Source organism: Sapajus apella, unplaced genomic scaffold, assembly GCF_009761245.1.
Source record: "Sapajus apella isolate SASKATOON/1434 unplaced genomic scaffold, GSC_monkey_1.0 scaffold36, whole genome shotgun sequence".
Classification (NCBI taxonomy): Eukaryota; Metazoa; Chordata; class Mammalia; order Primates; family Cebidae; genus Sapajus; species Sapajus apella.
In genome coordinates, this window is record NW_022436976.1 from 21,659,731 (window position 1) to 21,674,871 (window position 15,141).

At 40.4% G+C, this 15,141-nt stretch overlaps 1 non-coding gene and 2 pseudogenes across 1 annotated transcript; all 3 read left to right on the forward strand.

Moving 5' to 3' along the window:
• Positions 1–6,884: 6,884 nt before the first annotated feature.
• Positions 6,885–6,991, forward strand: LOC116564174. The gene has a single exon (XR_004274765.1). It is a non-coding gene; the product is annotated as a U6 spliceosomal RNA (small nuclear RNA).
• Positions 6,992–6,994: 3 nt separating this feature from the next.
• LOC116563906 lies at positions 6,995–7,493 on the forward strand (annotated as a pseudogene).
• Positions 7,494–8,469: 976 nt separating this feature from the next.
• On the forward strand, positions 8,470–10,022 carry LOC116563905 (annotated as a pseudogene).
• The last annotated feature ends 5,119 nt before the right edge of the window (positions 10,023–15,141 follow it).

Sequence of the window (15,141 nt, forward strand, 5' to 3'; positions counted from 1 at the left end):
CATTATAGGTCTTCTATATTTTAAGGGTTGCAACTAGCAGATTAAGAGAAGTTGCTCGCTGATTATATCAGTCCATTTGCCATGCCCCTTAGTCTATACTGGAGGATGTAGTAAAGACAGAATATAGTAAAATCATCCTAGTAAAGAGGAGGCAACCAAATAGAGATAGCCTGAAATGTTAAAAATAAGCAAATTATATATTTTTATTAAAAGAGAATAGTAATATCATAAAAAGTTTAAATCAAAAATGCTTTATTTCTAGAAGCAGATAATTAGAGGTAGATGAAACACACAATTGTCTAGGTCAGTCCTAATGTGTAATTATTACACACACACACACACACACACACACACACACACACTGCTGAATTTGACTACTAATGCAAACAAGGCGAATAAGAGTAACATAGTAATCCTATTACTGCATTTTTCTATTCCAACAGTTATCCTTCCTCTCTCCTAGATGGCCAGTTAGAACCTTTTCCTTTTATTTTTTTGCTACTTCATTGAGAAAAGGGGTGTTTTACTGATAGTAGCACCCAGGACCCTGACTCCCCTGTTCAGGAATGGGGGTTGATTGGGTCACCAGGCAACCCAAAGAGAACCTCTCAGGCCATCTGGCTGACCATATTTTTTGTCTTTTCCCAAACTTACCATGACCCAAGCTAAACTTCATTTCTCCCCAGTTCCCAACCTGTTCCTCCTGCAATCACCCCTATCTCAGTAAACAACAATTCTATCTTTTTAGTTGTTCAGATCAAAAACCTTGCGGTTATTCTTGACTTGCCATTTTTCTCATATCCTACATCCAAACCATTGAAACTCTTGTAAACTCTGCATTGAAAATCATCTGACCACTCTCCTCATCTTTACTGCCGCTACCCTGGTCGAAGCCACTATCGTCCTTCCTTAGATTTGTACACTAGTTTCCCAACTCATCTCACAGTTTTGCCTCTATAGCCTATTCACCACCCAGAAGCTGAAGGGGTCCTTTAAAACATGTCAGACCATGTCCTGCCTCAGCTCAAAATATTCCAAAGGTTTTCATTTCACTTGGTTAAAATAAAAAATGTACAGGGTTTCTACATGACCTCCTGCCCCTGCCTCATTGTGTTCATTCTGTCTCAGCCATGTGGGCATTTTCCTTGTTCTATCATAAGGCACACTGACAGACTCCCGCCCCATGGTTTTCCTTCCTGCTCTTCTCTAGGCCAGGAAGGCTCTTCCCATAGACATATGTTTTGCCCTTTCTTTTGCTTTGGGTTTCTGTTCAAGGGTCTCTGATGAGAGAAGTGGCCGGTGCATAGTCTACTAAGTTCCAGCCCTCTTTCCCTGCATTTCCTATCACTCTATTTTATATAGTTAAAATAAGGGATAATCAAAGTATGATTTCACAAATCACATGGAGTATTGCCATACAAAAATATTTTGTTTCTTTTTATATCATTTAAAGAAGGGAAGAATAATGAGAACAAATCTAGAGGGAACACACTTGATAGATGATATATCTTGACCACAGTGTATTCCAACTTTGTTAGAGTCCAGTTTAATTAAAGTCTAGTTGCTCAATTAGGACAGAAGCAAGCCTCTGTGGTAAGTAAAGTCTAAATGAAATTTGAGGCATATGGTTATAGGAAAGGTTCTCAGGAGAGGTGACTTGACCAACACAGTAGAGATCCATGAAGGCAACTGAGGTCTCTCCATGCTAGAGGGCAGTGCTAGCATTAGCCAAGGAGGCTTTAAAGCTCAAAGGCTGATTAAACATGGCCTTGTCACAGTGTGAGCCAGCAATCTTAAAGAAGCAACTGCCAGAGTGCATACTGCCACAACCTGCGCATTCAACGTCTGCCAAGCTCTTGAGTTTATATGTATTTTGGAGTCCACAGTTAAGGTCAGTAACTCATGGATGAGGTCTGATAAGGTGTGCCATGACATTCTCAAGGAGAAGGAGAGTACACTTCCAATTCTTATCATGGCAAAACATGTCACTCATGTAGCAAACTATGTAAGTGTTTGGAACAATTTCAAAGCTTATCTAGTTGTATTTTTCTTCACAGCTTTTATTACCACCTGATCTATCATATATACAGTATATATTTGTTATTACATTTATTACTAACTCTTTTACCTCTAAAATAAAATTAATGTCTGAGTGGACAGAAACTTACTATTTTACCCTGAAGTATCTGGAGGAACTAAAATGGTGCCTGGCACATGGTAGGCACTCAGTATATATGTGTTGATTGAATGAATGAATGAATGAATGAATGAATATATTACTTATCATATTGCAAAAATTGAAAAGATTAATATTACTTCATAATGGTGAGGATATGGAGAACTAGCATTGTACTCAGTTGGAGGATGAATTATTTTAGATGGCTAATTGATACTTGGAAATATCCATCAAAATAAAACATAAACATTCCCTTTGCTCCAGCAACTTGATTTCTAGGAGTTTCCACCATAACAGTACTAGTTCACAAAGAAATTTGGCCAACAACAGTTACAGAAGTATTTTTTCAAGAATAAAATAAATCAAAGCAATCTCAAAGCCCATCAATAGGGAATTAGTTAAATAGATTTTGTTGTATTGGAAAACAGCTTAGAAAGCAAACAAGGCAGATCTCTATGTTAATGCTGCCTGGGATCTGGTGTTGTAGAAGTATATGAATAGAATGGTCCTTCCTATTTTGTCAAAGAAAACATTACATAGATTTACATGTACCCATGCTTACACACAATAGATGGTACCTTGTAGGATGTCATCAGCTTGCAAAGGTGATTATCTCTCAGGGACATGGGAGAGTGATTTTGATTCCTGATTTGAGCACTTCTCAGCTATTTGAGTTTCTTCATCATTATTTTAAATGATGAAAATTAAGCATTTTTACTTTATTTAAAAATTATTTTTCAATGTCAAGTTTTTCAGAAAGCCTAAAAGAACAAAAAAGATCAATATGAGGACTTGGTTTGAATATTGGCTCTGTAACTTACTAGCTATGTGACCCTTAGCAATCAATTTAATCTCTCTAGAAATCAAATCCATTACTTGACAAGGAGGCAGGCAGCATATGACTCCCACCTGGCTGTACAATAGGGAACCTTTCTGGACACTCACTAAGGAAGAGTACATAATCGGATAGATGAGATTTTGGAGAGAAGGTTAGCATAACGCTGTTTCATGTCATTTAATATTGACATTAATGGACTCCATAAAGCTTCTTCCCTTTTTACCCAGGATGTGAACCAGACATCTTTAAGGTTGCAGCAGTTAATTTTATCTATTCAAGCTCCCCAATCAATGCTTTTACTTGTAAAATATTTATGCTTAGGTTGCTGAAAAGCTTTCTCCACAGTCAGGTCCCTGAGGCATTCTAATACCACTTTTTAGACTTAAGTGCTGAGACCTTGGACGCTTGATGTTAGAAACGATAAATAATAATGACTACAGCACTTGGCAAATATAAAGCGCGAGGCAAAGTTGTAGAAAGAATACTCAAGCATGCAGAGCAAACAAGAGAACCAATATAACCCTCCCAGCTTCTGATCCTAAAAATGAGAAGTTCAGGCAGCCCCCTGGCACCAAGCAGCCTGAAAGTGCCCCAGCCCAGAAGTTAAAAATTAGAAGTAAAAACAGCAGCTGTAATTTTGAATGTTGGACAGTCACCTTGCAAGCATTCTGTAGATCAATTGTCATTGCTTATTAGGGCATGTTTCCTTTTCTTTTCAGCCTCTGTCTCCCTGTTTCCATTCGCACTCACCAACGTCACCCTGCTCAAACGCTGTTTACCCTCAGAATCAACTGCTGAGCTCTCCCTCTCAAGGTCCTCAATGGTATCCATTTTCCATGTACTCCAGAAGATTCAACTTTCCACACTAATTTCAACATCTCCATCTTCTGCTTAAATGTTTCCTAATAGATGCAGAATGAAGTTTAACTTTTTAAAATTGGTACTCAAAGCTTCTTCTTAATTGGATTCCCTCATTTTGTCACAAGAGAAAGAGTAGAGTACATGACATCAGGAGACCTGGGTTCAAGTTTAAACTATGATTAGCTGGTATGGACTTCTTGACCTCTTTTAGCTTCAGTTGTCTCATTTGTAAAAGGAGACTAATAGTAATGCCTGTGTCTTAATGTTGTTGTGAGGACCAAATGAATCCATGCTTGTGAAAACTCTAAGCAGGAGGCACTGTAAAATATAATAATAGAACTAACATTTGTTGAGTACTTGTATGAATCCAAACCTCATAGCAACCTAGAAGACTTATTAGCATTTCCATTTTATAAACAACTGAGGTACACTTGGGTTAAATAAGGCATCCTGGTTGCACAGTCAGACAGTGGCACAGCTGGAAGTCACATCCAGGCAGTGTGGCCCAGAGCCCATGCTCTCACCACTCTGCAACATTTCCACTGGACATGATGACTGCCCCGTCCTAACAAAGAGATATTCATTCAGGCCCCCGTGCCAGTTCTCTGTTCTCAATCTTTTGGAGCACACACACTCATTAGATGGATCTATTAATAATTCCTCTGTTTTCCAGCATTTAACTGGATAGATAGTGCTCAGTGAATAGTTCTTGAATAAGTGATTATCTAATTTTGTATTTTTCAACCGTACCCATTTATAAGAATCACCCTGGGCACTTGTTAAAAATACACATTTCTTGCACATTAAAACCACAGTGAGGTATCGCCCTTCTCACCTCTTAAAATGGCTGTAATTAAAAAGACTGAAGATAATAAATGTTGGCAAGGATGTGGAGAAAAGGAAACCCTTGTACACTGTTGGAGAGAGTACAAATTAGCACAGCAATTAGGGGAAGCAGTATGGAGTTTCCTCAAAACACTCAAACTGAAACCACCACGTAATCCAGCAATTCCACCTCTGGGTACATATTTAAAGGATATGGAAGCAGTTTGTCGAAGAGATATCTGCACTCCCATGTTTGTTACAGCACTAGTCACAATCGCCAAGATTGAAAATCAACCTAAGTGTTTATCAGGGGATGAATGAATGAAGAAAATGTGGGATACATACACAATTGAATACTATTTGGCCTTAAAAAAAAAGAAATCTTGTCATTTGCAACAACATAAAGAACATCAGTGAAATAAGCCAGGCACAGAAATTCTGTATGATCTCATTTTGATGGGAATCTAAAAAAGCTGAACTTATAGAAGCTGAGAGTGAAATCGCAGTCACCAGATGCTGGGGGCTCACGGCAACTGAGGGGATGTGGATCAAAAGCTACAGAACTTCAGGTAGAGAGGATGACCAAGTTCAAGAGATCTACTGTACAGCGTGGTGACTATAGTTACTGATATATTCTGTCTACTTGAAAATTGCTAACTGATTAGATTTTAAGTGTTTTCACCACAAAAAAAATGATAAATGTGTGAGGTAATGCATAGGTTAATTAGCTTGACTTAGCCATTCCACAATGTATACATATACCAAAATACCAATCAGTAGACTATATATATATATATATATTTGTCATTTTTAGAAAAATAAAAATATGCATTTCTGTGCACAATGCAAGACTGGCTGAATTGGTAACTCTGGAGGTCGGTGGAGCTAGATAAATCTATAGTTATATAAGTTCTTCAGATAATTATTTAATTAATTTATTTTTATTATACTTTAAGTTCTGGGATACATGTGCAGAATGTGCACATTTGTTACATAGGTATGCAGGTGCCATGGTGGTTTGCTGCACCCATCAATCCGTCATCTACGTTATGTATTTCTCCTAATGCTATTCCTCCCCTAGCCCCCTACTCCCCTACAGGACCCTGTGTGTGTTTCCCTCCCTGTGTCCATGTGTTCTCATTGTTCAACTCCCACTTATGAGTGAGAACATGCAGTGTTTGGTTTTCTGTTGTTGTGTTAGTTTGCTGAGAATGATGGTTTCCAGCTTCATCCATGTCCCTGCAAAGGACATGAACTCATCCTTTTTATGGCTGCATAGTATTCCATGGTGTATATGTGCAAAATTTTCTTTATCTAGTCTATCACTGATGAGCATTTGGGTTGGTCCCAAGTCTTTGCTATTGTGAACAGTGCTGCAATAAACATACGTGCGTGTGTCTTTACAGTAGAATGATTTATAATCCTTTGGGTATATACCCAGTAATGGGACTGCTGGGACAAACAGTATTTCTGGTTCTAGATTCTTGAGTTGCCACACTGTCTTCCACAATGGCTGAACTAATTTACACTCCTACCAACAATGTGAAAGCATTCCTATTTCTTCACGTCCTCCCCAGCATCTGTTGTTTCCTGACTTTTTAATGATCGCCATTCTAACAGGCATGAGATGGTATCTCTTTGTGGTTTTGATTTGCATTTCTCTAATGACCAGTGATGATGAGCTTTTTTCCATATGTTTGTTGGCTGCATAAATGTCTTCTTTTGAGAATTGTCTGTTCACATACTTTGCCAGCTTTTTGATGGGGTTGTTTGGGTATTTTTTGTAAATTTGTTTAAGTTCTTTGTAGATTCTGGATATTAGCCCTTTGTCAGATGGATGGATTGCAAAAATTTTCTTCCATTCTCTAGGTTGCCTGTTCACTCTGATGATAGTTTCTTTTGCTGTGCAGAAGCTCTTTAGTTTAATTAGATCCCATTTGTCTATTTTGGCTTTTATTGCCATTGCTTTTGATGTTTTAGTCATGAAGTCTTTGCCCATGCCTATGTTCTGAATGGTATTGCCTAGGTTTTCTTCCATGGTTTTTATAGTTTTAGGTCTTACATTTAAGTCTTTAATCCATATTGAGTTAATTTTTGTATAAGGTGTAAGGAAGGAATCCAGTTTCAGTTTTCTGCATATGGCTAGCCAGTTTTCCCAACACCATTTATTAAATAGGGAATCCTATGCTCGCTTTGGCAGCACATATGCTAAAATTGGAACGATACAGAGAAGATTAGCATGGCTCCTGTGCAAGGATGACATGCAAATTCATGAAGTGTTCCATATTTTTAGACTTTGTTGTTGTACAGTTTAAAGATATGGACTCCAGTTATGCAAAAAGAGATGCTTTTACTGACTCTGCTATCAGTGGTAAAGTGAATGGCGAACGCAAAGAGAAGGACCTGGAGCCCTGGGATGCAGGTGAACTCACAGTCAATGAGGAACTTGAGGCTTTGGAAAATGATGTATTTAATGGATGGGATCCCAATATGTTTCGATACAATGAAGAAAATTATGGTGTAGTGTCTACGTATGATAGCAGTTTATCTCTGTATATGATACCCTTAGAAAGAGATAACTCAGAAGAATTTTTAAAACAGGAAGCAAGGACAAACCAGTTAGCCGAAGAAATTGAGTCAAGTGCCCAGTACAAAGCTTGAGTGGCCCTGGAAAATGATGATAGGAGTGAGGAAGAAAAATACACAGCAGAGAAGTTTAGAGAAATTCCAGTGAACATGAGGGGCACAGCATAAACACTAGGGAAAATAAGTATATTCTCCTGGACAAAGAAATAGAGAAGTCATATCCTGGGGAAGTCAGAGACAGAATTCACTGTGTATGGGCCAGACAGGATTGGGCTCTATGCCATCAAGATCCACTTCTCACACTTCAGATTTCAACCTGAATTCTGGTTCAAACCAAAGAGTAGGTAATGGAGGGCCTCCAAGGATGTCCCCAGAGGCCCAGTGACATCCTCGAAATCACAGAGTTTCTGCTGGGAGGGGCTCCATATCCAGTGGCCTAGAATTTGTATCCCACAATCCACCCAGTGAAGCAGCTACTCCTCCAGTAGCAAGGACCAGCCCCTCAGGGGGAACATGGTGTTCAGCGGTCAGTAGGGTTCCAAAATTATCCCCTAAAACTCACAGACCCAGGCCTCCTAGACAGAACAGTATTGGAAATACCCCCAGTGGACCAGTTTTTGCTCTCCTCAAGCTGGTGTTATTCTAACTGAAGCTGTTGCCATGTCTATTCCAGCTGCATCTCCTACACCTGCTAGTCCTGCATTGAACAGAGCTGTTACCCCTTCTGGTGAGGCTTAATATTTTCTTTATTAAGAAAATATTAAGCCCAATGAAGCATCACCTAGCTTCTCAAAAGCTGAAAATAAAGGTATATCACCAATTGTTTCTGAACATAGAAAACAGATTGATGATTTAAAGAAATTTAATAATGATTTTAGGTTACAGCCAAGTTCTACTTCTGAATCTATGGATCAATTAAACAAAAATAGAGAGGGAGAAAACTCAAGAGACTTGATCAAAGACAAAATTGAACCAAATGCTAAGAATTCTTGGAGGTCGGGGAGGGATAACATGGGGAGAAATGCCAGATATAGGTGACGGAAAGATGGAGGTAGCAAACCACATTGTCATGTATGAACCTAGGCAACAATCCTGCATGATCTGCACATGTACCCTAAAACAATATATAATATAAAGTACAATATATAATAAAAATATATAATAAAAAAATAGCAGCAGCAACTCTACCAGTGGCAGCAGCAAGCCAAATAGCCCCAGCATTTCCCCTTCAATACTTAGTAACACGGAGCACAAGAGGGGACCTGAGGTCACTTCCCAAGGGGTTCAGACTTCCAGTCCAGCATGTAAACAAGAGAAAGATGAGAAGGAGAGAAGAAAGACGCAGCTGAGCAAGTTAGAAAATCAACCTTGAATCCCAATGCAAAGTTCAACCCACATTCCTTCCCTCAGCCAAAGTCTTCTAGTACCCCAACATCACCTCAGCCTCAAGCACAACCTAGCCCATCTATGGTGGGTCATCAACAGCCAACTTCAGTTTATACTCAGCCCATTTGTTTTGCACAAAATATGATGTATCTTGTCCCAGTGAGCCCAGACATGCAACCTTTATACCCAATATCCATGATGTCCATGCCAGTGAATCAAGCCAAGACATACAGAACGAGTAAAATTAAATACCTAGAGTTGGAATTGCTGAGGTATGTACCAAATATGCCCCAACAGCAGCAAAACCAGCATCATCAGAGTGCCATGATGCACCCAGCATCAGCAGCAGGCCCACCGATTGCAGCCACCCCACCAGCTTACACCACGCAATATGTTGCCTACAGTCCTCAGCAGTTACCAAATCAGCCCCTTGTTCAGCAGGTGCTACATTATCAGTCTCAGCATTCTCATGTCTATAGTTGTGTAATACAGGGCAATGCTAGAATGATGGCACCACCAACACATGTCCAGCCTGGTTTAGTATCTTCTTCAACAACTCAGTACGGGGCTCATGAGCAGACGCATGCATGTATGTTTCTATGGGCTCCCTTGCTCAGCAGTATGTGCACCCTAATGCTACCCTGCACCCACAGCCTTCAGCTACCCCCACTGGACAGCAGCAAAGCCAACATGGTGGAAGTCATCCTGCACCCAGTCCTATTTAGCACCATCAGCACCAGGCCACCATCAGCACCGGGCTCTCCATCTGGCCAGTAGTCCACAGCAGCAGTCCCCAGCCATTTACCATGCAGGGCTTGTGCCAGCCCCACCCTCCATAACACCTACCTCCAACATGCAGTTGCCACAAAGTAGTTTCCCAGCAGCACAACAGACTGTCTTTATGATCCATCCTTCTCATGTTCAGCCGGCGTATACCAATCCACCCCACATGGTCCACGTACCTCAGGTAAACCAGCTTTAGCCAACTTTCTGTGAAGGCGAAGTAGAATATGAAGGTTATTGGTAAGTAGCTAGAGGCTTTCCCAGCTAGGAAACCCTGTGTGTTATGCCATTTGCCTGTCTCCCTTTCCACTCAAATACATGTGATCTGGCCCCTCCCACACAAAAAATAGGGAATTCTTTCCTCATTGCTTGTTTTTGTCAGGTTTGTCAAAGATCAGATGGTTGTAGATGTGTGATGTTATTTCTGAGGCCTCTGTTCTGTTCAATTGGACTATATATCTGTTTTCGTATCAATACCATGCTGTTTTTGTTACTGTAGCCTTGTAGTATAGTTTGAAGTCCAGTAGTGTGATGCCTCCAGCTTTGTTCTTTTTTCTTAGGATTGTCTTGGCTATGCGGGCTCTTTTTTGATTCCGTATGAATCAAAAAAGTAGTTTTTTTCCCCAATTCTGTGAAGAAAGTTAGTGGTAGCTTGATGGAGATAGCATTGAATCTATAAATTACTTTGGGCAGTATGGCCATTTTCATGCTATTGATTCTTCCTGTCTGTGAGCATGGAATGATTTTCCATTTGTTTGTGTCCTCTCTTATTTCCTTAAGCAGTGGTTTGTAGCTCTCCTTGAAGAGGTCCTTCACATCCCTTGTTAGTTATAGTCCTAGGTATTTTATTTTCTTTGTGGCAATTGTGAATGAGAGTTCACTTGTGATTTGGCTCTCTGTCATTGGTGTGTAGGAATGCTTCTGATTTTTGCACATTGATTTTGTATCCTGAGGCTTTGCTGAAGTTGCTTATCACTTTAAGGAGATTTTGGGCTGAGACAATATGCTCAGCCCATATGCTTTTCTAAATATACAATCATGTAATCTGCAAAGAGAGACAATTTGACTTCCTCTTTTCCTAATTGAATACGCTTTATTTCTTTCTCTTGCCTGATTGCCTTGGCCAGAACTTCCAATACTATGTTGAATAGGAGTGGTGAGAGAGGGCATCCTTGTCTTGTTCTGGTTTTCAGAGGGAATTCTTCCACCTTTTGCCCATTCAGTATTGGCTGTAGGTTTGTCATAAATAGCTCTTATTATTTTGAGATATGTTCCATCAATACCTAGTTTATTGAGAGTTTTTAGCATGAAGGGCTGTTGAATTTTGTCAAAGGCCTTTTCTGCATCTATTGAGATAACCATGTGGTTTTTGTCATTGGTTTTGTTTATGTGACAGATTACATTTATTGATTTGCGTATGTTGAACCAGCCTTGCATCCCAGGGATGAAGCCGACTTGATTGTGGTGGATAAGCTTTTTGATGTGTTTCTAGATTCTGTTTGCCAGTCTTTTATTGAGGATTTTGCATCGATGTTCGTCAAGGATATTGGCCTCGAAGTTTCTTTTTTTGTTGTGTCTCTGCCAGATTTTGGTATCAGGATGATGCTGGTCTCATAAAATAAGTTAGGGAGAATTCCCTTCCATTGTTTGGAATAGTTTCAGAAGGGATGGTACCAGCTCCTCTTTGTACCTCTGGTAGAATTTGGCTGTGAATCTGTCTAGTCGTGGACTTTTTTTGGTTGGCAGTCTATTAATTGCTGCCTCAATTTCCGAACTTGTTATTGGTCTAGAAGGGGATTTGACTTCTTCCTGGTTTAGTCTTGGGGGTTGTATTTGCCCAGGAATTTATCTATTTCATCTAGATTTTCTAGTTTATTTGCATAGAGGTGTCTACAGTATTCCCTGATGGTAGTTTGTATTTCTGTGGGATTGGTAGTGATATCCCCTTTATCATTTTTTATTGCATCTATTTGATTCTTCTCTCTTTTCTTCTTTATTAGTCTGGCTAGCAGTCTATCTATTTTGTTGATCTTAAAACAAACAAACAACAACAACAAAAAAAAACAGCTCCTGGATTCATTGATTTTTTTAAGGGTTTTTTGTGTCCCTGTCTCCTTCAGTTCTGCCCTGATCTTAGTTATTTCTTGTCTTCCGGTAGCTTTTGAATTTGTTTGCTCTTGCTTCTCTAGTTCTTTTAACTGTGATGTTAGGGTGTCAATTTTAGATCTCTCCTGCTTTTTCCTGTGAGCATTTAGTGCTAGAAATTTCCTTCTACACACTGTTTTAAATGTGTCCCAGAGATTCTGATACATTGTATCTTTGTTCTCATTGGTTTCAAAGAACATCTTTATTTCTGCCTTAATTTTGTTATTTCTCCAGTAGTCATTCAGGACCAGATTGTTCGGTTTCCATGTAGTTGTGCAGTTTTGAGAGAGTTTCTTAATCCTGAGTTCTAATTTGGGTGCACTGTGGTCTGAGAGACTGTTTGTTATAATTTCTGTTCTTTTGCATTTGTTAAGGAGTGTTTCATTTCCAATTATGTGGTGGATTTTAGAATAAGTGCAATATGGTGCTGAGAAGAACATATATTCTGTTGATTTGAGATGGAGAGTTCTGTGGATGTCTATTAGGTCTGCTTGGTCCAGAGCTAAGCTCAAGTCCTAGATATCCTTGTGAATTTTCTGTCTCACTGATCTAATATTGACAGTGGGGTATTAAGGTCTTGTGTGTGGGAGTCTAGGTCTCTTTGTAGGTCTCTAAGAGCTTGCTTTATGTATCTGGGTGCTCCTGTATTAGGTATATATATATACACAGGATAGTTAGCTCTTCTTGTTGCATTGATCCCTTTACCATTATGTAATACCCATCTTTGTCTCTTTTGATCTTTGTTGGTTTAAAGTCTGTTTTATCAGAGACTAGGATTGCAACCCCCACCTTTTTTTTTTTTTTTTTTGTTTTCATTTGCTTGGTAAATATTTCTCCATCCCTTTGTTTTGTTTTGAACCAATGTGTGTCTTTGCATGTAAGATGGGAGTTTCCTGAATACAGCACACCGATAAGTCTTGACTTTTTATCCAATTTGCAAGGTTGCCTCTTTTAATTGGGGCACTTAGTCCATTTACATTTAAGGTTAATATTGCTATGTGTTAATCTGATCCTGCTATTTTGATGCGAGCTGGTTGTTTTGCCCATTAGTTGATGCAGTTTCTTCATAGTGTCAATGGTTTTACAGTTTGGTATTGTAAGGCTGGCTGCCTTGCAGAGGGTTAAACGGACACATCCATCTCTCTTTGCGCCTGATAACTACGTCATCACCCAAGCTCGTTATCTGGCCTCGCAGCAGGGCTTCCCCGCACCCGCCTCCACATACCAGACCCAAGCCCACATTCAGCACTAAATTATGCATCCAACTCCCAGCCAGCTGTTAAAAAAATCCCTGCAGAAAAAATTTTTAAAGAAGCCCCATCAAACCCTGCCCGGTAGCAGTCTGCCCTGTACGCTCCCGGCAGGCCCACTTACCCAAGGTCCCACCTGCCTACCCATAGCAACTAGCTCCAGGTATTTCCTGCTTCTTAACAGCCAATAAGATTGTCTTCACTTTGTTTCCCCAATAGCCAATCAAGGCCCACTTACCCAAAGTCCCGCCCACCTACCAATGGCAACTAGTTCCAGGTATTTCCTGCTTCTTAACAGCCAATAAAATTGCCTTCACTTTGTTTCCTCAATAGCCAATCAATTGCCTTCCCTCCCCATAAAACCCCATGCCCTAAACAGCTGGGCGGGACTTCTTTGGCCCCTTCCTGGACCACAGAACCTTGCCTGGGAGCTAAATAAATTAGTTTCTCATTTTCTTATACTCGCCTCAGTTTCCTCATTTTACCTCCGCAATAAACCTTACAGGTATGTTTTTGCAGCAGCTGGTACTGCTTGTTACTTTCTATGTTTGGTGCTTCTTTCAGGAGCCCTTGTAAGGCAGGCCTGGTGGTGATGAAATCTCTCAGCAGTTGCTTGTCCATACGGACTTTATTTCTCCTTCACTTATGAAGCTTAGTTTGACTGGATATGAAATTCTAGGTTGAAAATTCTTTTCTTTTAGGATGTCAAATATTGGCCCCCACTCTCTTCTGGCTTGTAGGGTTTCTGCTGAGAGATATACTGTTAGTCTAATGGGCCCCCTTTGTGGGTAATCCAACCTTTGTCTCTGGCTGCCCTTAACATTTATTCCTTCATTTCAACCTTGGTGAATCTGATGATTATGTCTTGGGATTGCCCTTCCCAAGGAGTATCTTTGTGGTGTTTTCTGTATTTCCTTAATTTGAATGTCGGCCTGCCTGCTAGGCTGGGGAAGTTCTCCTAGATAATATCCTGAAGCGTGTTTTCAAACTTGGTTTTATTCTTCCTGTCGTTTTCAGGTATACCAATCAAACATAGATTTGATCTTTTCACATAGTCCATATTTCTTAAGGCTTTGTTCATTACTTTTCACTCCTTTTTCTCTAATCTTATTGTCTCATTTTATTTCAGTGAGTTGATCTTTAATCTCTGATATCCTTTCTTCTGCTTGATCTATTTGACTATTGATACTTGTGTATACTTCATAAAGTTCTCCTGTTGTTTTTCAGCACCATCAGGTCATTTATATTCTTCTCTAAACTGGTTAATCTAGTTAGCAATTTGTCTAACCTTTTTTCAAGGTTCTTAGCTTTCTTGAATTGGGTTAGAACATGCTCCTTTAGCTCAGAGGAATTTCTTATTACCCACCTTCTGAAGCCTACCTCTGTCAATTTGTCAAACTCATTCTCCATCCAGTTGTTCCTTGCTGGTGAGGAGTTGTGATCCTCTGGAAGAGAAGAGGCATTCTGGTTTTTGGAATTTTCACCCTTTTTGTGCTGGTTTCTCCACATCTTCATGGATTTATCTACCTTTGGTCTTTGAAGTCAGTGACTTTTGGAGGGGGTTTCTGAGTAGACATCTTTTTTGTTGATGTTGATACTATTCCTGTTTGTTAGTTGGCCTTCTAACAGTCAGGCCCCTCTGCAGCAGGTCTGATGGAGTTTGCTGGAGGTCCACTCCAGACCCTGTTCCCCTGAGTATCACCTGTGTAGGCTGCAGAACAGCAAAGATTGCTGCCTGTTCCTTCCTCTGGAAGCTTTGTCCCAGAGGGGCACCTGCCAGATGCCAGTCAGAGCTCTCCTTTATGAGGTGTCTGTCAGCACCTACTAGGAGGTGTCTCCGAGTCAGGATACATGGGGGTCAGGGACCCACTTGAGGAGGCAGTCTGTCCCTTATCAGAGCTGGAAAGCTGTGCTGGGAGACCTGCTGCTCTTTTCAGAGCTGCCAGGCAGGGACATTTAAGTCTGCTGAAGCTGCGCCCACAACTGCCCATTCCCCCAGGTACTCTGTCCAGGGAGGTGGGGGTTTTACCTGTAAGTCCCTGACTGGGGCTGCTGCCTTTTTTTCAGAGTTTCCCTACCCAGAGAGGAGGGAATCTAGAGATACAGCCTGGCTGCAGCAGCCTTGCTGAGTGGGGGTGGGCTTTGCCCAGTTTGAACTTCCTGGTGGCTTTGTTTACACTGTGAGGGTATAATCATCTACTCAAGCTTCAGTAATGGTGGACGCCCCTCCCCCGACCAAGCTCCAGCATCCCAGGTCGAGCTTAGACTGCTGTGCTGGCAGCAAGAGTTTC